This window comes from Chinchilla lanigera, unplaced genomic scaffold, assembly GCF_000276665.1.
Source record: "Chinchilla lanigera isolate Chin_1 unplaced genomic scaffold, ChiLan1.0 scaffold00020, whole genome shotgun sequence".
Classification (NCBI taxonomy): Eukaryota; Metazoa; Chordata; class Mammalia; order Rodentia; family Chinchillidae; genus Chinchilla; species Chinchilla lanigera.
Genome location: NW_004955421.1, coordinates 15,084,762 through 15,108,171, shown reverse-complemented (window position 1 = coordinate 15,108,171; position 23,410 = coordinate 15,084,762). Strand labels below are relative to the sequence as shown.

The 23,410-nt window shown below is 42.1% G+C and overlaps 1 long non-coding RNA gene across 2 annotated transcripts in view; it reads left to right on the top strand.

Moving 5' to 3' along the window:
- Positions 1–20,914, top strand: part of LOC102026873 — a 45,224-nt gene extending 24,310 nt beyond the window's left edge. Inside the window, exons 2-6 of one of the 2 annotated variants that reach the window (XR_260794.2) lie at positions 1,431–1,510; positions 4,577–4,767; positions 11,894–12,047; positions 12,176–12,236; positions 20,631–20,914. This is a non-coding gene — a long non-coding RNA (uncharacterized LOC102026873). Of the gene's footprint in view, positions 1–1,430; positions 1,511–4,576; positions 4,768–11,893; positions 12,048–12,175; positions 12,237–12,924; positions 13,296–20,630 lie in introns of those variants that run through there. The other variant, XR_260795.2, reaches the window with a different exon arrangement.
- Positions 20,915–23,410: the final 2,496 nt, after the last annotated feature.

The window sequence follows — 23,410 nt, the reverse complement described above, 5'->3', positions numbered from 1 at the left end:
AAAAATTTCAAACCCTCCAAATTTCAAAACAAGATAATAGACAATCTCTAGATATTTAATTAACTCTATGCTATTGTTGTTCTTTTCTTTTGTTAATGGTGGTATAGTTGTTGCATTTAGTATGGTTTTATTGTGTGTCCATATTTGCTTTGCCAAGGAAAGAGAAACTGGGATGGGGGAAAGGAGAAAAGAAGGAAGGGAAAAGAATATATATATATGATAGTTAAGATAGTTATATTACTAATTTCTCAGTTTAAAGATAATTTAAACTAATTTCTCTAATTTAAAGATAACAATACACAATGTATTAATCATTGTTACTCTCCTATTGTCTAAGCACATTACTAAGTTCCAGGAATTTTATGCAGTTTTTTTGTTTTTCTTTGGGTACCAGGAATCGAACTCAGGACCTTCCACTTGCCAAGCAAGCGCTTATGCCACTGAGCTATATCTCCCAGCCCCCAGTTCTAAGGATTTTAAAAAGTTTGTTTTTGTGGATACTTTGGGGGTTTCTATGGAGGCAGTTTTATTTCTTACTTTACAATCTATATGTCTTTTATTTTCCCTTGCTTTACTGTAGTGGCTAGCATTTCTAGTGAAATATTAAATAAGAGTTGTAAGAGAGGACAGATTTCCTTATTTTAGTATTAGGGAGGACATATTCAAACTGGCACCATTAAATGTCATATGAGCTGTAGACTTTGTATATGTTCTTTATCAAATTGAGATAAAAAATCTTTTTTATTCCTGGCTTGAAGAGAGTTTTCATCATGATAGTTTTGGATTTTGTAACATGTGCTTAGTAAAACAGTTGATTTTTTGTGACTTTTCTCTTTTAGCCTGCTGATATGATGGATTACACAGATTAATTTTCAAATGTTGAACCAGCCTTATATACCTTGCATAAATCCTACTGGTTATGGTTTATAATTTTTTTATACATTATTGGATTCTACTTGTATTATTTCATTGAAGATTTTTGATTTGGGTAGTATGAAAGTCATTGGTCTGTGGATTTCTTCTTTACTACTGTTTTTCTCTGGTTTGGGTATCAAGGTGATACTGGCTTCATAAAATGAGCTGAGAGGAATTTCTTCCTCCTCTGTTTTCTGGAAAAAGATATTGTATAAAATTGGTAATAGTTTTTGTTGAAGTGTTTGGTAAAATTCTCTAGGGATACCATCTGGTCTAGAGTACTTCTTTGATTGGTAGATTTTGAATTACATTTTTAACTTCTTTAGTGATTGTAGGAGTACTTATATTATTTATGTTAGCTTGGTTAGTTTTGATAGTTTACAGGAAATTGGTCTATTTCTTCTAATTATCATACTTATGAGAGTAAAATTAGTGTTTTATTATTCTCTGCCTTAATCTATTTTCTGTTGCTATAACAGAGCACCACAGGAAATTTACTTTTCACTGTTTTGCAGCCTGTGAAGTTCAAGAGCCTGGTACTGGCATCTGGTGAAGTCTTCTGTCTGTGTCACATTATGAGAGGAGGCATCACATGGTAAGACAGCACACAGTGTGTAAAAGAGGTCAGAAGCAAGGGAGTGTGGAGTGGGGGAGGGCAAACACAAATGCACATATGGGAAGACAGTGCTTTTATAACAAAGCTATCCCATGACATCAAACCCACTGTAGAAAACAGCATTTTTCTATTCATGAGGGCATAGTCTAATCACCTAATGGTCTTCTCTCCCAGTACTATCACTGTGGTAATTAAAATACAACATGTTTTGGGGGACATTCAAACCATGCATCCTCCTCTTCATGACTTCAGGTTCTGTAGTGATATCTCTTTCATTCTTGTACAGTAAGTGCCAATTTATGAATATTCAAGTTGTGAACTTTCACAAATACAAATGGACCTCACATTATAAACATTGTAGATACAAACAAATTGCAGAAGTAGCTCATGTTTCTCTTTCACCGTTGTAGGTGACTGTAAAAGTAAAAATAGTTTATCTACAGTTGTATTACACTGTACCACCATTTTAAGGTAACTGTAGAAGTAAAAATAGTTTACTTACTGTATTTTTGTGTGTGTTTGGTTTTTTTATGGTTTACATTTTACGTTTGTGTCAAAGGTATATAAGACTCACTTTGTCCAATTTACAAAGGAATCTGACTTACGAGCGTTCTCCTGGAATGGAACTCATTCCTAAGTTGTAGACTTACTGTTTGATAATTTTTGTCTCTTCCTTTTTTATAGTTCTGTTTTGCTAAAAGTTTATTATTTTTGTTGATTTATATTCCTAAAAACCAGTTTTGATTTCACTAGGTTTTTCCATTTTCTTCTCATTTTAAATTTTACCAATTTTGGTAAAATTATCATTATTATTTTCTTTGTTAAGTTTGCTTGGTGTTTTTGTATTTGTCATTTTCTCATTGCTGGACCAAAATCCCTAACACCTGCAACATAGCCCTTGAAGCAGGAGACTAATTTTGTCATCAAGGTACATAAACATGGGTCTGTTGGATCCACATTTATTCTTTAGGCTATTTCTATTGATGAATTATTAATTTTAATGTTATGAATTTTATTATATTAAACAGTGAGTACTTAACAGAAATAAAATCACAAAATAAAGTAATGAGTTTTTAATATTCATTGAATGTTTATAAAAAAGCATCAAAATTTTCAAGTCTACTGGTTTTTAGGATACAAAGTCTGAAAAATAGCATCAGAAATAAATTCCATATGAACTACAATGAAAATACCAACAGCATCCTTCAGAAAAACTTTACTTCAATTATCACAACTAAAAACATCTGCACACATGAACACCTCCTATACACATGCAATGTGCTATTCAGTGACAGCACATGTCTTTTCCTTTCCTGGCCTTTTTGTAGGACATACTTGACATCTCAGTGGTCTTACTGTTTTGTCAGGTGGCTCTTATTATGTTATAGTGTGTAGTTAAAAGGAACATAAAATATCAAAGAAATAAATTATTAAATGCTTAATATGTGTTGTGCATTTAGAAGACATCAACATTTTCACATCGGCTGTGTACTTGCTTATGAAACCTAAAACATCAAAAATAAATTCCTATAGTAGCTACAATGAGATCTACAATAGAACTCTACCACTAAAATATGCTTTGCTTCAACTGTCACACCCAAGGCAGACTTCACACATGACAACTGCATGTTCCATGCACATGTCTCATTTATACTGATAGTATGTATGTTTTGTTTTCCTGTATTTTCTTGTAGGGCATAGTGGACATCTTTTTTTTTTTTCGATATCTGGAATTGATCTCATGACCTTGTGTTTGCCAGGCAGGCGCTGTGCCGCTGAGCTAAATCCCCAGCCCCTGGACACCTTTTTTGTTTTCCGTTGCGTAGTAGGTCTTTTCGCTGCTGCACCTGCTTGTTCAGCTGTCAGCTCACCAATATGCTCCACAATTTTTTTGTGTAGTTTCCTGGGCAGAAACATTTTGCTTTTCCTTTGCTGTAAATGATCTCTTATGAGCTCCAGTCCCAATCCTCTAAGAAAGTTTCTGTTATACTTTGCAATTTTTTTTTCCAGTACCAGGACCCGAACTCACAACCTCGCGCTTGCCAGGTAGGCACTGTGCCACTAAGCTAAATCCCCAGCCCCTGCAATTTTTTTTAAATTCATAAACTATCAAACTATGCTACACGTGTTTAGGATTGAGTAAAACACAGTGCCAGTGCTTTGTGTTTCAAGTGACATCATAGTTGCTGCGTAACTCATCAGTCACATGTACTCCACCTTTGGTTTTGTTGTTGAAAGTTTCCATCTCAGGATTCCGTTTTGCTGAGGTTTCCCTATCAGTGTTTCCATCATGGTAAAATGTTGATATCAGCAGTACCAGTTTGCTTTTCTTTGCCATATACAAGGTTAATGTTATATCTTTCTGAAATTCAAAGATTGTTCTATACCTTGCATTTCATCCTTTGTGCATTTCACAGCATCTTGTAGCATTTATCTGTTACAATTTCCAACATTAAATGGCAGTGCTGGCGTTCTGCCTAATACATTACACCCCCACCAGACCTTCGCTATATTTTTGGACCTAGTTCTAACATTGGATCATGCCATTTGACTGCACAGCCATTTCACAGTATTTTGACTAATCAAATATATACCCACATCATGACTTTGTCATCTGAATCAAGGAGGTCTGCGTTCCCTGTGTCTGTGTTAACTGATTCTTGCTCCATTTCACCGTCACACTGTAGAAGAACTTTTGTGCTCAAAATATTTGAAAACCCAAATATGTTAATAGTGTACACTGTTTCTTCCACTTCTGTAAACAGGCTTGTACCAGAGGTACAAGCTGTACCCGACCTGTTACTGTTTCCAGTTTGTTCCCTCGTTTGTAAAGTTCCACTCACTCACAAAAGACCCTCTGGCCTGCCTGGTAAACAGTATAAAAGTAAATTTCTACACTAGCTTAGGGCTCAGACTTTGGAGTATGCAGCTCCTCTGAGTCTACCTGCGTAATAAAACTTGGTTCCCTCCACTTCTCTGAATGCTGTTTGATTTCTTTATCTCTAGTAAACCTAAAATTGCTGTAACATTTGGTTCCCTAACCAGGAACTAAGTGTGCTGGACCCTTGAGCCACCAGCCTGGAGTTGGGGAAGCACCTGCTGTATACCTTCCCTGGAGAGTGGGACAGCATGAAACCTCTTTCCCCAGGAGGACAGGACTGGCGTGTGCCCCAATGTCTTCCTAACCAGACTCGGTGGAGAAATTGACAAGTTCCCTGTCAGGGCTTCTAGACAAGGTAAGGCCCCAAGGCCTCCATCCCAAGTCAGGCCTTTCCCCACAGATGGAAAAGGAGACTGATCACCTCCCAGCATCTCATACTAGAAACCCCAGTCATGGATTTCCATAAGGAGAGGAGGAATGGTTTTAACCCCTGAGTGATTATGTAAGTGTGGGCATATTTGTGGCTCTACACTGCAAGCTACAGAGTCTGAGTGGGCCCTAACCTGCGTTTCTATGGTGATGTCATATAGCATAATGGTGGGTGATTCATCCCCCATAAAAGGGGACTGACCAGGCCTGGGTTTATACGGGTATACCTTAGCCAAGACATGCCTGAGTTTCTGCAGGGGGCACAGCCGGGTGGGCATCTGAGTGGTCTCCTCTTGGGGAATCCCACCCTTATCTGTTGCAACACCGAACACCAGGCAGGAAGCTTAGAATATGGGAGCCACAAACAGTAAACCAACTGTCTTAGACTGTGCAATAAGAATTTTAAAAAGAGTTTTAATGGTGATTATGGTATACAAATGAAACTACCAAAACTCTGGACCCTCTGTGAGATAGGCTGGCCCTGCCTTCATGTTGGCTGGCCACGAGAGGTAAGTCTAGACCCTTCCCTGATTCAAGCAGCTTGGCAAGTTGTGACCAGTGTGTCTGGTCACCCGACCAATTCCCATAGATAGACTCTTGGCTAGAGATTGCCTAGCTTCTCCTCTATGGGTGTGATTCTGCGTAGGAAGGAAGGGACAGAGTCAGGTGTTTGTTGTCTGAGGTTCTGGGAGTCCAACAAAGACTCTAAAAAACCAGTATATCAGGGCACCCTGATGAAGAGGTCCTCCCTCCACTCTGCTTCTCCTTACCACCACCTGCACCACTGCCACCAGCCCTTCCAGATAGTCCACCCCATCAGACCCCCCCCCCACTCAAGTGACCTCCTTGAATTCAGAGGTGAATGAGGCCAAACCTCCTGGTCCCTCAGATGAGCCTCCTCTTGGTGGCTGAGCTCCACATAACTATCAATTCTCCAGGTGCCCCATTCCCCTACTGGGAAGAGGCTTGCTAGCTAAACTCAGAGCCCAGATAACCTTTGCACCTAAGGGACCTAATTTCATCACCCAGGAAAACCTTATCCTGTCAGTCACAGTCCCCAGAGAAGAATGGAGAATGCATACAGTGGATTGAAAAGAACTGAACCCTTCATTGTTGTTGGAGGCATAAAAGAGGTATGGGCCAAAAAGTTCCCACCTGGGCTGGCTAAAAATTGGGCCCCAGTACTGGTGGAGCCCAAACAAGGAACAATCCCTACCAGGCTGAAACAATATGCCATACCTAGAGAAGCACAGATTGGAATCCTGGAACACATCAACTGATTGAAGTAGGTGGGGATCCTGATAAAGTGCCGTTCTCCTTGGAATGCCATTCTGCTGCCCTTTAAGAAGCCCAGTAGAAAGGATTACCAGTCAGTACAGGACCTCTGAGCAGTCAATAATGCCACTGTTACCATACACCCAGTCATCCCAAACTCCTACACATTGCTGAGCCTACTTCCACCTGAGGTAACCTGGTTCATCTTCTTGGATCTCAAAGACATCTTCTGCTTGTGCCTGACCCCTCAAAGCCACCCTCTATTCACTCTTTTGAATGGGAGGACCCCAACACGGGATGAAAAACTCAATTGACTTGGACTAGTCCCCCCAAAGGCTTTAAGAACTTCCCACCCTGTTCAGGGGAAGCTTCAGCTGCTGACTTGGTCACCTTTTTGGGAGACCAGGTGAACTGTGTTTTGCTCTAGCATGTTGATGAATGGGAAAGGATATGAGCCCTTCTTTGACTACTCTAGGATACAGGATACAAAGAAAGAGCTCTGAGGGTTCCCGGGAGCAGCCAGATTCTGTTGTATTTGGATACTAGGATTGTCTGGGAAGGTCAAGTTGCTCTACTAGGCCTTGACAGGGCTGGAGGAAAAGACCCCCAAGTTGAGGGGTAACAGGAAAAGGCTGTCAAATGGATCAAAAAGCTACGTGGTTATGCTCCTGCTAGGACTGCCAGATATGAGCCGAGAGTCCAATCGCTTCATCTGTGGGAAAGACCATGTTGCACTTGAAGTTCTAACTCAAATAGTTGGGCCCTGGCAGAGGCTAGTGGCATACCTATCCAAACAATCAGACACTGTAGCAGCAGGAAGATTCCCATGTTTCTGTGCCTTAGTGGCCACAGTTGTCCTCATCAAAGAGGCTGACACCACCATGGACCAAGTCATAGAGGTTGGACCATTCCCAAAGGGATGGTTAGCACAGAGGGCTGAATTGTAGGCCCTCATTCAAGCTCTCCAATGGGCCCAAGGAAGAACTGTAAACATCTACACTGACCCCAGATATGCTTTTCATGTACATGGGGCTATATACAACGAGAGAGGATTACTGATGGCAGGGACCAGGGGAGAGAAATAAAAAAAAATAGAGGAAATATTCCAACTTCTAGAGGCAAGCTGGCAACTGAAGAGAGTGACCATCATACACTGCTGGGAACACCAAAAAGACAAGATGACATAATGAGGGGGAAATCAATTAGCATATCAGTTGGCTAAAGAGGCTGCACACCAGAATAGGTCACCTCGACCCTGAAGAGATCCCAAATTGCTGCTGACATGTGACCGGCCTAAGGAACCACCACAATACACCTCAGAAGAAAATCAATGGGCTCAAAATGAAGGAGCTCACAAAGTTCTGGGAATGAGGTGGTCCTACTGGATTGGAGGACTTTCATTCCTCAAGGAATGGCCCACTGTTTCATTCAACACCACCATGCTTCACCCACTGCAGAAAAACTGCACTAGAGATGCTTCCAGGTTGGTATCCCTATGTGTCCTGGCTGTCATCTCTTTGCATCGTAATTGCTAATTGATGTCAAACCTGTGCCCAAAACAATCCTCTCCAATGCCCTTGGCCCACTCCAGGAATGCAACATGCTGGAACCTTATCCTTTGAGGACTTAGAGGTAGACTCACAGAAATCAGACCATGCTGCGGATATAAGTATCTGCTAGTCCTTGTCTGTACCTACTTGGGCTAAGTAGAAGCCATACCTATGTGAACGGAAAAAACTTGAGAAATGGTGAAGGTTCTGCTGTAGAAGGTCATCCCTCAATATGGCCAGACCCTCACTGTTGGAAGTGACAAGAGACTGGCCTTTGTGGCAGAGATTACTCAGGCTCTCATGATAAATGAAAATGATAAAATGATAAAAAAGATAAAATGAAACCTTCATATGGCTTACAGATGACAAAGTTCAGGGGAAGTAGAACACATGAATCATACCCTAAAGACCACTCAAACTAAGCTTTGTCAGGAGAGTCACCTGTCCTTGATTAATATGCTGTCCCTAGCCCTGTTGCATGTCTGCTGCACACTAGGACCCTCAGGCTACTTCCCTTATGAGATATTGTCTGGAAGGCCTCCTCCCATAATCAAAGCCTTCAGTGGAGCTGTTAGACAGTCAGGGCACACTAGCCTGTCTGCTGAGCTACAGGCACTGGGAAAGGTATTCTCTCTCATTCACGAGACTGTCATAGAGAGAATTCCAATCTCCTCAGGTAGACTGGCACACTCATTCATACCAGAAGATTCAGTCTGGGTAAAAGATTAGAAAAAGAATCCTTTTGCCCATATGGATAGGGCACTATCCAACTTACACTGTTGTGCTTGTCACCCCAGTTGCTATTCAATTTGCATTATCACCTGATGGAGGTGATATTCCCCTTGGATATAGCATTGGGGGTGATACAAGGATTACATGTATCACTATTGAATCCTTGTATTATCCTTTGGATACACCATTTGAGTCTGGAAAAGGCTTACCTGGAGGATTCTTCAGCCATCTATACTGCTCATACTGACCTGCAGACCTCCCCAAAGACCCGACTCCGATGAGAACTACCAGGACACAGCATGACCTCAGAGATACCACCAAGAGACAACAGCCCTGCTCTAGTCACACTGGAGGCTTACTAGTCTATACAAGACAGAAGCGTAAGGACACAATTCACAGGAGAACTCTCCTTTGTGAGAGAATAATTGCATGCACTGTCACCCTTGGCACCTTTCTGTCTTGGACTGGTGACTCTTTGCCTTTAGTGAACCTAAAATTGCTATAACAATAGGAACTTTGACTCACATGGTCAATGTCAAAGTCATCATTATCATCATAATCATACACCCACACCACTCTTCTGTTATGAAAACATGTATTTTACCACAATGGATTATCTTCATCATTCATGCATGAGTAAGCTGATGATTCACTTTTGACCTCCTCCAATACTTGCACATCTGTTTTTTCATGTGCCATTGTACTGAATTGAGCTACTTCTACAGAAAAATCAAAAGAAAACTTTTTTAAGCAAGCCCTAGAGTGGTGTGGGTCTACTGGACCCTCTGTGGTGTTCAGATAAACATATACAAAACCAGTTACATAAAAGTGAGTTCAAATACTGTTTTGACACTTTTGCACACATGGACACTCCTTGCTGTCCATTATTGATACTGATTGGGTAAAGACATATAATGCTTCTTGTATCCTTCAGGGAAAGATATACAGATGCACAGTTGGCTGATTAATGCTAAAATACAAATTTACAGTAGAAAAGTAAAGCATGGATCTGCTGGACCCAAGTTTATGCCCCGAGGGAAAGTTAATTTGGCCCACAATTTCCAGTGCTTGTGTCCAAATTCAGTTGGCTACAAGGCAGAAATGGTATGGTAGAAGAGCCTGGCTAAGGATAACTGCACATCTTAAGGCAGGCAGGAAACAGAGAGAGAGAGAGACAGAGAGAGACAGAAAGGATCCAGGGAAAAGAATACACCCTTCTGGGTCATTCCCCCTCTCCCCACTGACCCAACTATACTGACCAGGTGCTGCCTCTGAACAACAAAATCAGTTATAAACTCATGAATGGATTCATCCAATTATGAGTATAGCAACCCCATGATTCGGACACCTACCCAAAGCCCCACCTCCAAACATGGCACTTTGGGTGACATTTTAGACCTAAACTATAACAGTTTTTATTTTTTCTTAGTTCTTGATATAGTAATTTAGAGTATTGATTCAAAATTTCTCTTTTCCAGTATAAGTTGTTAATTTCCAAAATTTCCTCTTAGCTATGTCATAAATACTTTTAAATGTTCTATTTTAATTTTCATTTAGTTTATGCATTTAAAGATTTCCTTTGAGGTTTCCCTTTTGATCTTTTTATTGTGTAAAACCATGATACTTAATTTCCAAGTATTTGAAGATTTTCCTTTTTCTTTCTGTTATTAATTTTTAGCTTAATTTCATCTGGTTGTCAAAAACTCCAAGATTTGACTTCCTTTAAATTTGTTGGAAGTTACTTTGTGATACAGAGTATGGTTTATTGCTGTGAATCTTCCAGCAGTACCTGAAAAGAATATGTATGCTGTTGTTGTCGAATGTTTTACAAACAGCAATAAGTTTGTGTTGCTTGATATTGTCAGTTCTTCTGTATTTTTGCTTATTTTGTATCTAACAGTTTAGAGTGTTGATATCTCCAGTGATAATTATATACTTGTGTATTTCTTTTATATCATTTATATCAGTTTGGTTTCATGTGTATTTTAGTCTACTTTGCTGCTGTAACAGAATATCTAATTATTTCATAAAGAATATAATACTTAGGTAATATATGAACAGCTGAAATTTGTTTCTCACATTTGTGGAGACTAGAAAGTCCAAGATCAAAGTTCTGGCATAGGTGAGGACCTTCTCACTGTGTCCTTACATGGTAGAAGGAAGAAAGGAAGAGAGAGTGAGCCCATGATCACAGGCCTTTTTATGGCATTATCAATCCATTTATGCTGGCTCTGCCCTCATGACCTAAACATTTCCCCAAGGCTCCACCTCCCAGCAGTGACGCATTGTGGATTAAATCTCCTATCCATGACTGTCAGGGGGAACATTCAAACCATAGCCATGTGCTTTGAAACTCTATTGTTCAGTGCATATGCATCAAGGATCACTATGCTATTTTGGTGAACTGATTGGCTTGCCATTATGCAATAGCCCTCTTTGTCATTTATAATTTTCTTTGCTCTGAAGTCTACTTTATTTGAAGTTAATATACACATTACTGATTTTTAAAATAATTATTATTAGCCTGACACATCCTTCCTCATTCTTTTATTTTCTGCTATGGTTATTGTACAGTTTAATATTACATAGGTTCATGTATTGAATTTGAGGTAACAAGAGGATGGAAACTTAATCTGACTGTAGTGTTTAAGGTGGTGAGACCCTTGAGAGTGAATAGGATTAGAAATGCTCATCAGGGTGGATTTCCCAGTACTGAATCGATGGCTTTATAAAAGAGCAAGAGAGACAAAACTTGTACCCTGCATCTTGCCGTGTGATGCCTTGTGCTGTGTTAGGGTTTCTGCCAGCAAGAAGGCCATTACCAAATGTGGGCCCATGACCTTGGACCAGAACTATGAGCCAAAATAAACTATTTTTGGTTATAAAGTTACCCAGTCTCAGAAATTTAATTATAGTAATGAAAAATAAATGAATATACTTTAAAAATGTGCCATTATTTTTTTTAAGTTAAATTTTATTTTTATTGGTACATATTTGCAGTACTGATGATTACATTCCTCATGAGGAGTTGGTGCATGTATAAAACACATCTTAATTCTTTTTTCATCTTCTTCCTCTCTTTTCCCTCCCTCTCCCTCCATTTCTTGGTCCCTTTCCCTTTTGCAAAAGATCTGTCTTCATTTTTCTATTATCCATCTTTTAGTTTGCTCTTTATTTGTATTTTGGGTTTCTCATATAAGAGAAACCATGTGATATTTAAGCTGATATATCTGGTTTATTTCACTTAACATTATGATCTCAAGTTTCATTCCTTTTCCTACAAATGACTTAAGTTTATCATTCTTTATGGCACAGTAATACTCTATTGGGTACAAATACTACATTATTTTATCCATTCTTCTACTGATGGACATGTAGGCTTGCTTCCAAGATTTATGTTTGAAGTGAATGTTTCTTGTAGGCAGTGTATTGTTGGGCACATGCCTTTAGCTTTTCTTACAATCTTGGTCTTTTAACTGTCCCTTATTACTACAGGTCCATTTGAACCCACTGCTTATATCACATCTGCTAACTTCTTATTGGCCAAAGTGAGTCACACAGCTGGGCCTACTGTCCAAGGAGGGGCAGTGCAACCCAATCATATGGGTTCTGCAAAATTACATGGCAAAGGATGTGGTTATCAAGAAAGGTAAGAATTAGAGCCATCTTTGCAAACCATCTCAGATATCCTAATTAAGTCCTATTCCTCCAGTCAGAGTTCATTTCCTTTGTTCATAAACAATGAAATTGGATGATACAGTTTTCTTTTATACTTAGGTACTGAGACCACGAGTCTGCAAGCTGAAGATCTCATAGGAGCTGCAACCGTGTCCCTCAGGTAGTTACCTTCTCCTTAGAGTTTAGGGGAGGCAGTTCAGCAAAGTGTGTTGAATGGAGTAGTGTTGAGGAGTAACCTCTGTATTGTCTTTTAGGACGTGCAGTCAACAGGATATAGTTTTTTGCTTTCTTCACTGTGGGTTTCTTGCTGGAGTTCCCCGGGCCATGACTAGTAGCACATGTCTCATGTAGCTATACTTCAGTGACCTGGTGTCATTGTGATCCGGGCTTCCGTTTTCATTTTTATTATATGGTGTGATTGAATGAGTCACTAATAACCCTTGGAATTTCAGTTGAGACATCACCATAGGTTCCCAACTGCAGTGCTGAGAAGTCTTAAGAGCTGGGCTTTCCTATTTTACTTAGGTTATTTGAACCCAGATCAAACATCCTCCTAAACACAGTTAAATTTTTTACTTTATTTGATCTTCCTTATAGCTAAGACTGAGACATCACAGCTCTTCAGGAAGCTGCACAGAAAGGGGCAGTGCAGCTTCTTACCATCCAGGGACATTGAATACTCAGGGATATTGCATAGTGGAAGAACTTTGGCCATGTTGGGCTGGGTACTTAGAAGTACTGAGTATTAGCTACCTGTATTATGCTGCTGAGGCAGAGGAGGAGAATCTGACCCTCCCTAAAAGGTACTTTTTATTTTTTCTTCTTTCCATCTTTGAAATCTGTGACAGCCACCAAATGTCTTGTGGCTGCTCCAGAACCCTGTGCTCCAGATGTGGCTTCTTAAGACACCTGCCTGCTCCAGGAGATGTTTGCAGGAGACTATGGCAGCTTCAGATGGCCTGAAATGGTTCCAGATGACTCTGCTGTACAGCCTGTCTGGATGACTTTGCCCCTCTGACTTTGCCCCACTCCAGTCTGCAAAGAGCCTCTCCCTTACCCGTTAAGGCCAGGGCAGGTGGGCTAGTATACTTGCATCGGCCGCCTTAACTCAGCAAAAGTCTGTGGTTAGCAGGAGGAGACTTTGCAGGTGAGGATCCATGCTGTTGTCCATATACTAGCACTTCTCACCTTAGTCAGGTCAGTCTGGATCAGCCTTCATCCCTGTGCTGCCCTACCAATGCTACACAGAAAACCTAATAAAAAGTTGCTTTCGGGTGGTTTCATTTTCCCTACCTGTGATTTCTATCTCAAGCAGAGTATGCTGCGTTGGGTGCACCGTGGTAGGGTAACGCTAAAAGCTCTGGCACAGAAGGTGGCCAGCAGGTGCTATTGGTAACGCAGCAAGCAACTGAGAGTAGTGGAGAGCTGCCAGGGACTGCTGCCTGTGGCCGCAAGGAGAACAACCAGGAGAGCTCTGAACACCAGGAACTTAGAGCTGCTGCCCCTTAAGGGTCAGGGCTGCCAACAGGACGAGCTTAGAGTCACTGGCCCTCAAAGCTCAGTGAGGGAGCCAGACCTTGTCTGTTTACAATTTCTATCCAAATTGAGCAAAAGACCTCTCAGCCAATTGGTAACACTTTGATCTCTATATTTCTGACTTTCCTAGTAGGGAAGGTGATATTATGAGTGGTGATAATAGCAACTAACATCTATTTATTCATTTATACAACAAATACTTACATAAACTTACTAGGCCCTAACAACAAGCTTGAGAAGTAAGTGCTATGCCTATTTCCACTTTACACATTTGAAACTGAGGCACAGGTCATTCATGTAACTTGAATATGGTCTCACAGCTAGTAAGGAGTGGAACCTGAAGAAATGCTCTAGTTCCTTGATGTTCTGTAAAACTCCATTCTCTAGAAAGGAGGACGTAGCAGGCAACTAATTTCCCCAGCATACTTGCTTCTTTTGGCACTTTGGGGACACGTGCTGGTCCTCTAATCAGTATTGTCTTCTCTGACAGCTTTGTCACATTCTAGAAAGGCTTCTGATTTATGTGTTGTAACTGAATGTCAATCTAGAGCCGCAGCTTAATTTCCCAAAAAATTTTTGCTTTTACCGCGTGCTCTCTGGGAGTAGCTCGCACCCTGTAAGTCACTCTCAGCCTCTCATCCCTGTAATCAAACCTGTGCTCAGTCACAGGGGAGAAGTGAAAGGAGCCATGGAGCAGCTGCCCTGTCGCAGTTGGGAGCCGTGGAGAAATGATTGAGCATCAAATATTTGCCTACTCTGGAGTGATTTATCACAATTAAAAGAATAATTATTTGCCCTTTGGGTTAAGTCAGAGACTTCAGGAGTTTGATTGCTGGAATGTGTTAATAAATCAAGCCAGAGAAGAGTCTTTTTGGATTTTGGTCTGCACAGCAGGACTTTAGCACTGGGGTGTCAACAGCTTCCCTGAGGAATTGGTTGTAAAGATAGTGCTCAGGAGCTTGCTGAGGGCCACCGCCTTGTGGAGGTCCCTTAGGAAGGCACCATTATTACAAACCAAGGGTCTGTGCCTACTGGTGGAACATAGCAGCTAACTTCTCCTGACCTGTAGGTTCTTTAGTGAGAACCAAATGTAGCTTAAAGTGGGTTCAGAGCTTCCGGGAGCTATGGGGACAGCTGAATCATATGTCCCATCTCGTGTTCTTCCCAAGGTGCATGCTGATCAACGCATAGGAGGGAAAATCACTTGTACCACTTGAGTTGTTTCCTTTTTTTATTTTTATTTTTTACTCTGTCCGCCCCCTTTTGATTTTCTTGGGATGATTCATATAACTGAATGTGCACAAGTCAAACCCATGATGATACGGCAGTTCTCTAGTGAGATGCCAAGAAGCTGTGACTTTTTGAAGTTTCAAAGCACTTTGGTGGTGGCTCTAGAAAACTTCTATAAACCATCAGGACAGCTAGAATTGATTAACCTTCACTAATGATTTGAATCAAGCCCCAGGCTGGGTTCTGCGATCAAAGCGGATCTAGGAGTTAAAATGTAACATTGTTTTGGTGGAATAGATATTATCTTTGGCAAGCCTCTCAGGAAGAAACTCCTAGGAAGCTAAGTTTTAAGGTAGCGTGTTGTACTCAAGCTTTTCCGGCAGAAGGGGTGTTTCTGATCTTGCCTGGTAGGTATACAGGGCTGCGGAATGACTGGTTTAGAGGCGAAGGCCTTCAACTCCAGGCGTTTGGAAAGTGAGGAGGGTTTATCTGATTTCAAAGGGAATGTGTTATGCACACTTGCAGTCCGCATGTCTCACTCAGGTTTGCCAGGGCTGTATCGAGTCTTCTGATTAGCAGGGCACGTACAACTCTCAGGGTCTCAAGGCTGGTGAGCCCTTTGCCCTGATGTAACTATGACTGTGCTATTCCTCCCAACAAACAACTAGAGACCCCTTTGCGTTCAGATAAGAAGAGGCGTCCTGCCAGGAAGTGCCCTGGGATGCCCCTACCCCCAGAGGATCACGCTGTGTCCTATCGCTCCTTACTTGCGTTGCTTTCTGCCTTAATGACCTGCTGCCTTTTCAGGCCAGCTATTTCGTAACGTGGCCTGTAATCGAGCCTTAAACGGTAAAATATACATAACCGGTCATTGTACCAAGTCATCATTTATGAATATAGCTCGATTAATTTGTTTAGTCAGATGTAGAGGGGCAATAAAACGTGATTGACTAAAAACAATTAAAACAGTAAAAGTAAATTGTTTGTGTCCATTAAAACCTGCTGAGGCCGTCAGTGGAAAATTGTGGGCCTCAATGTGAAAATTAAATCTATTGATTTTCCCCTGTATGTATGTGAATATCAGAGTTCTCATTTGTTTTGCTTTTACTGGCTGAAAGCCCCTGAGGTCAGAAGGAAGGTAGGCCTTCAATAAGCTCTTTTGGGAGAGTTAATAAAGATCAAGAAAGACAAATCTGATAAAAAATGGCCTCGGTGTTTTAGGGGAGAATTATGCGTCTGGTGAGTTCCCAAGCTGCCCCACTGCATGCTAATACTTTGTAATTTATTGCATTTTGGGGGGCAAAAATGGAAAATCAACTGCAGAGTATCTGATATTCATAGGTTTGAATTTTTAGGGCTCTGCCTTAATTTATGTGAGTGAGATAGATATTTTTTATTATTGTCATTTTATTTTTTTATGTGCTACACTAAATCTTGTATTCTGTGAACTATTATTTTTTAGTATTCAATTAAAATACCAACATAAAAGAAATTTTACATGGACAGATCTCATAATAAGAAAACTTGGGGATAAAACCTTTTGGGTCAGGAGGTTTTCAGTCAAAAGACAGGATGGAATATAACTCCATAAGAGCAGCCTGAACTACATTGAGAGGCCTGTCTTAAAAAACCAAACCCACACCCAAACTCAAACTCAAAACCATAAAACTCAAAAAACAAAACACACACACACACACACACACACACACACACACACTAACAAAACAAAAGGCTGTAAAAAACAGTGTACAGTTTCAAGTTCAAGTGTTCAGCTATCATTGTATGAGTGAGTGTGGGTTAGCATTAGCTTTCCATCATTCATAAATCAGACTGAGAATGCAAAATGTTACGCTTGGCAACTAAGTGAATGATCAATAAACAAGCAATACTTAGTTTTAATCTTTTAGTGTAAGTCAGGCTTGAGCTTTTGCAGGAGGGTTTAAAACTTACACATGCAGCCCTCTGGCTAGAACATTTACAAATATTGCAAATTGTGTTATCTGAATTTATTAGTATTTCATTAGTACATTTTTGTAATCCAGAATAATGAGTTTTGTTTTGTTACACTGGTATATGGGTATAACATATTTTCATATCCACTACCCCTGCCTTTCTCCCTCCTTCCCCTGATCTTCCTCCCATTTCTTAAAGTCTGCCCTTCAGTTTTCTGTTATCTCTCCTTTCTTTATTTGTTTTTGGTTGCTCATATATGAGATGATGTGCTATATATATATATATACTTTTAAAAATTTATTTAAATTTATTTATTTATTTTTTTGGTCTTTTTGAAACGGGGTCTCACGATGCAGTTCAGGCTGCCTTGAGCTCACTTTGTAGCCCAGGCTGGTCTCAAACTCGCAATGATCCTCCTGCCTCAGCCTCCTGAGTGCTGGGATTAGAGGCGTGCGCCACCACACCCGGTGACTTGTGCTATTTAACTGGGTAAGACCGGCTTGTTTCATTTAACAACATGATCTTTAGTTCTATCCATTTTCCTGTAAATGACGTGATTTCATTCTTTATGGCTAAAAAACATTCCATTGTGTATACATGCCACATTTTCTTTTATCTGTTTTTCCATGGACAGGCATCTAGGTTGTTTCCATGGCTTAGCTATTGGGGATCTCACTGCTATAAACACAGGCATACACATAGCCCTATTGTGTGCTGTCTTCAATTCTTTTGGGAATATACCAGTGAGAGTTATACCTGGCTCAACTATTGTTAGTTTCTGGAGGAGCATCCATACTGATTTCCTTAGTGACTGTGTTACTTCACATTCCCACCAGCTGTGTAGAAGAATCTCCCTGACCCTCACCTCCTCACCAGCATTAATGTTTTTAGTGTTATTGATGATGGCTATTTATTCCCTACTGGCTAAAAATTTGGCCTTTTATTTTCCATATGCTTATTGGCCATTTGTACTACTTCTTTTGAATCACACACTGATTTCTAAGGAAAAAGTGATTCTGAGGGAAGTTCGTACACATAGCCTTCGTGTTCTCTTCCCACCCTTTCATGTCTTTTTTTTTTTCTTTCGGTACCAGGGATTGAACTCATGACCTCACGCTTGCCAGGCAGGCAATGTGCCGCTGAGCTAAATCCCCAGCACCCCTTTCATGTCTTTAGTTGCACACTCTTGGCTGCCTCGATGCCCTGAATTGGTTCAAAACATTCAAAGTCCTTGACTTTGGGGAAGAGCCATGAGCCATATGTTGTCAGATCAGGTGAATGAGGTAGATAAGGCCACACCATACTTTTTTTTTACAAAATTGCCTTTCTGTTGGGGGCATGTCACAGCAGCACTCACCATATTATTGATCATACCTGGAGAACACTTCCAGAAAAGGACTTGCAGAACTGCTGCAGAAAGTGGCAACAGCTGGGTGTGGAGGCGCATGCCTGTAATCCCAGTACTTGGGGAGGTTGAGGCAGGAGGATTGTTGTGAGTTTGAGACCAGCCTGGGCTACAAAGTGAGCTCAAGACCAGCCTGAACTGCATAGCGAGACCCTGTCTCAAAAAGACCAAAAAAAAAAAGAGTGGCAGTAGTGTGTTTGGAGGGAGGCGGACATTCTAAAGGAGATTCATGATGATGTATCTTTTACAGTAATAACTTTTTAAAAAATTTAAGCAGTCACCATATATCTCCTTCACACTTTATACATTAACTTTATAAGATTTAAAATACTTTTTGGTATTCCTTTCTAAGACAGAATTTAGGAGGAGAATGTGATAATGCCTGTGTAAATTTTATTTCTCTTCACCCCATAAGAAACACTTGGATAATCCCAAACAGATGTGCGGTGGGTACAAACAACGGCTATGTTCAGCAGGGCAGAGCTCCTGGTTTGGAGCCACTCTGGACAAATGAGGAGGCATTGGATTGTGCGACAGGCTGCATTTAAGTACCCATCAAATACTGGGGAAGACGGGTTGTAAAGTGTAAAAATAAGGCAAAGAGTCAGCTTACGATAGGCACAGAGATACCCTCAGACTGGCACGTGCCTTTCCTGCTCCCCAGCGATGGTGTCCAGGCAGGCAGGAGTTGTTTTCTACGTGGCTTACAACACCTGTGGCGGGGAGGGGGGTGGGTGGACAAGGTGTCAGGGCCAGAACCTGTGGACATGACATTCTTCTCAACTAGAAGATGACGTTTTTGTGGTTCTCACACCTGATGATCACTGTAACTCCAGAAAAACATGAGTTCCAGGTCTCCACTCTCAGAACTCCAATAGTCATCACGCAGGGGCTCTGGGAAGGCGTGGTCAGTAGCATTTCATGATTCCGGGGCAGGAAGTCTGTGCAGAGACCCTGGCCTGCCCCAGAGGCTTCCTGACGCCTATCCATTCTGTGTCAAAGTCATTTCATCCACTCTATAAGGACCTGTCTCACCTGGACCACGAAGAGTTAAAGTAAACTTGGAGATGTGTCTCCAGGCAACTCTACAACAGAGAATGTTGTCATCTGTCTTAGACTAAACAAAGCTTTCAGCCCCTGGACCCCAGAGCCCCAAACTTTCCCACCAATTAAGTGCACCAGCTGTGGGCAGACACCCTCCAGTTCTCATTAGGAAGAAGTCTCCAAAGGAGCCTCACATAAACAACTCCCCGCCAACCAGGGAACTTTACTCTCCTCACACCCCGCAGTATAGCCTGCCACAGACGCATACTGGCATGGAGTGTGTTTAGGAGCTGAGAAGTTTTCCTTCTTGTCCAGCTTCATCCTGATAGTCCTGACATCCCCTCCTGCCGCAGCTTCTAACATAAACATCACTTTCCTTTGCTTTCCTGGTGTAATCACCGATGTGTGTGCTGCTTATCTCGGGTGTGTTGGGACCATCTGTGTTGGCATCTTGTGTGAAGCTGTTCTGCAGGTCTGCATGTCTCACTGCAGCCTGTGGAGGCAGAGTGGCTGCTGGTGCGGTCGTGCCACCTGAGTTTTCACACATCCCTGAGGTGATCACCCCAGCACTCACTCCCACACATCCCCACAGCCTGCATGCACACTTGTTCAGGTTGTATTGTGTGTGGGGTGGTTGGAGTCAGCTCTCCAATCACTTTAATCAAGCATTCCCTTCAGAGCAAGTTGACAGCTGTTTCCCAACTATGGAATTTGTTCATGCTTTTCCTGTTTGTCTGCTCCTCAACAGACAAACTTGTCTGTTTATCCTTGTGCATGCTTTTCTTGTTTGTCTGTTCCCCACCTCAAACCTCAATGTGCCGCAGAGCCTCTGGGGAATCTGGTAAAGGGAAGATTCTAGCTGGGAGTGGTACACTTATCGTCTCAGCACTCTGGGAGTCTGAGGCAGGAAGGTTGAACTTTTGTGTTCAGCCTGGACAGCTCAATGAGATGCTATCTTGCAAAAAAAAAAAAAAAGAAAAGTTAGGGATGTAGCTCAATACAAAAGCCTTTGGCTCAACCCGCAGTGCTGCAAAACAAAAGCAAAAAGGGCAGATTCTAATTCAGTGGGTGCTATGGTTTGAATGTATCCTTTAATAGTTCTGGCATGGGGAACTGAATCTTTAAGTTCATCTGTAATGGGACTGGGAGGTTGGCTTTTGGGAGTAGTAAGGGTTAGGTAAATTCACCCTGGTGGGCCCCCATGATGGCCTTTGTAGTGTTGTTAAAAAAGAGGAAGGAAGACCCAAGCTAGCACCATGGTCTGTCCCGCTATGTGATGCCCTCCACTGTGTTATGAAAGGCAGATGCCAAGCAGATTCCGGTACCATGCTTGTGGGGTTCCCAGCCTCCCAAACCATAAGCTAAATAAACCTCCATTCTTTACAGATTATCCAGCCTCAGAGGGACTACAGCAGTTCTGAGCCTGAGACTGCGTTTCTAACAGTCTGCAGATGACAGTTCTAGCGGCTCTGTTTAGCAGCAGCTTTTTGTCTGATTTGGGCACCCTTCTTCAGCCCGCTAGCCTGCAGCTGCCTGTACTGCCCCGCTGAATGTGCTGGCTCTGACTCCAAACCCCGCTGATTTTACTCTTTTGTGGGTGAAGGAAGCCTGAGACCCTGGAAGGGTACCCAACTCTGTCTGCCCCCCGGGTCCTGCCAGGAGGAAGACAGCCAGGTACACCATGAACCAGGGGACCTGTTGATCTGGTGTGGTGGGACCGTGTTGAGTTGGAAGCAGCTGGCTCCCTGACATCCAGGGGGAGCCTCAGGAGGGCCGAGACCTCTTTGCTTTACTGTGGTTTTTTTCTGGGGGGGGGTGTGCGGAGGTTGTTGCTGTTGTTTTGTTTTTGTAATTAAGGGGAAAGAACCCATGCTGAAGTGTTGCTTGAGGGCTTGGGTTTTTTAATTTACATCATCAATCAGTCTATGAATAAAGCAACCCACTGTGAGGTTGGTATTCTCCCATCCTTTCTCCTTCTTAGTGGCTTTATGCGAATGCTTCCACTTCTCTCAGCACTCACGGGGTGAGTGTGTTTGCAGCAAGGGTGAGTGTTTTGAAGGGAATTAGTGGCGACGTGTCTTTTACTGTAAAACAGATTTTAAGCAAGTGGAACGTTCACTATAGTTTTTGATTGTACCGTGTATAGGTTTTATCACACGGGAACAGTGCCAGGAGACTTCTGAGATGCTCCTCATTGGTGACTTTGGGCCCAGTGAAGCCTTTTCACCAACTAGAGCTCAGCATGAGCGCCTTGCCAGGGACCCTGGTGTCCCCGCTCCCGAGGGCAGAGTGGGCCCCGTTGGCCCGTGCATCATGGTGCGTGGTGAGGCTTTGCTGCAGCTCAGAATGGGCAGGCTGTGTGTGCTGCAGTTCCCCCGCAGTGCCCAGCTCCAGGCACCTGCGCGGTGACCGGGAGCATCAGCACGGGCCTGGGTGAGCGCTCTTGCATGGGTGGCTGCCCGTGTGTGCCCCAGGGAAGTCCTGTGTTGGGCACTGCTCCAAATGGAAAGGAAGATGAAACAAAAGCACAAAGCCAGACTTTGACTCCCTTCAGAAGGAACCTTTTTGCTGTAATCAGGAGAACAGCTCACAGGAACAGAACGCTGACTATGTCTGTTTCAAGTCTGCTGATGGATGGTGTCAAATTTTGTACACACAGTGTCCTCACATCCACTTATGAGTTGATAAAAAACCTGTGGCAGAGACTGCTAGCTATTATCCCTCAGTGACAGAATCTCCAGGTTTTAGCTGGGTACATGGCCATCTAGGACATGTTTTTTTTTGAACCAGGAATTGAACTCAGGACCTCATGCTTTCCAGGCAGGTGCTGTGCCATGGAGCTACATCCTCAGCCCTTACACGGCCATCTAGGATGAAGGATTGTTTCTCAGTCTCTTTAGCACCTACATATGGTCCTAGGCTGGATGTCAAGGTACAGTTTCTGAGAACGAATATCTTGTTGCCTTCCTATTTCCTGCTCATGAACTGTAGTATGATGACTGGAGTTCAGCAACCATCTGATGCTATGAGGATGGTACAACAGCAAGTTAGGGTAATTCTCATAAGCTGCTCTCTCAACCCTTCATTATCCACTTCTGGACTTAATTTTTGTGGCTTAAACTACTATTATTTTATATCTGAAGTCACATTCACTTGAATGGAACCTTACCTAAAACAATGACAGAAGAGTTATAATTTCTAGTTCCTGTTTAATGCCACTTGGCATATAAACTATGGTTCAAGGTGGGGGTGATGGGGTACTTCTCGCTAGGTTTTGGAGAGCAATCTAGTGTGAGTGTTAAGAGCCAGGGGTTGGAAACAGGGTGCCTCTTAGCTGCCCTGAGTCTCTCAAAAGGCTCTGCGGACTCCTTGTCCTCAACCTCCGGCCTGTAGAAGAGGAGTGACAGCTTAGTGCCTGGGGTCTGCTTCTCCTCCTCTTGGTATGTTGACTCACTCGGATGCCACACAGCCAATTCTCTAAGGTGCCTCCTCCAAGTCAGTCACCTGTACAAAAAAATTTCAGTTCAGCCAAATATCTTTTGAGCATTTTTTTCTTTCTTTTTTAGAAATCAAAATAACCCTAGAAATATACTTAGCTTAATATGTAGATATATAATATATAGACATAAATATACACAAATATAAGTGTTGGTTAATTTGTATGCTTTTTAAGCTCAATTACAGAGAATTTCCTTTTATCATCTTAATGACAATTTATTTGACCTTAATTTAGCATCCCCCAAACACTAGGGATTTTGCTAAATTGTGGGAACAAAGAAACGGCCAAGACGTAATTGGGCCATTACAGAATTTATTGCAATTGTACACAGGCCTTTCTGTTTACAAAGCAATTTTATGTTATACAAACAATGTGTTCTGTGGGGATAGAGCTTGGGTGATTCAGACGCTGTGGTTATCATGTTCAGACTCATTTTGTAGTGTAGGTGAACTGGTCCCAGGAAACTGTGCAAGCCAGATGCCAGCTGCCTGCTCGTGAGGATGTGAGCTTGGCCTGGATTCCTCATTTCTCAGCATTCTCAGGGTCTGGAGACTTAGTTCCTCTTCCCTGCAGATCACAAACTTCCTGAACCTTCTTTTCCTGTTGACTCTCTGTCCTGCTTTCCTGTTTTCTATGTGCTGCCTGGGTTTGTTTATATGTGAATTTA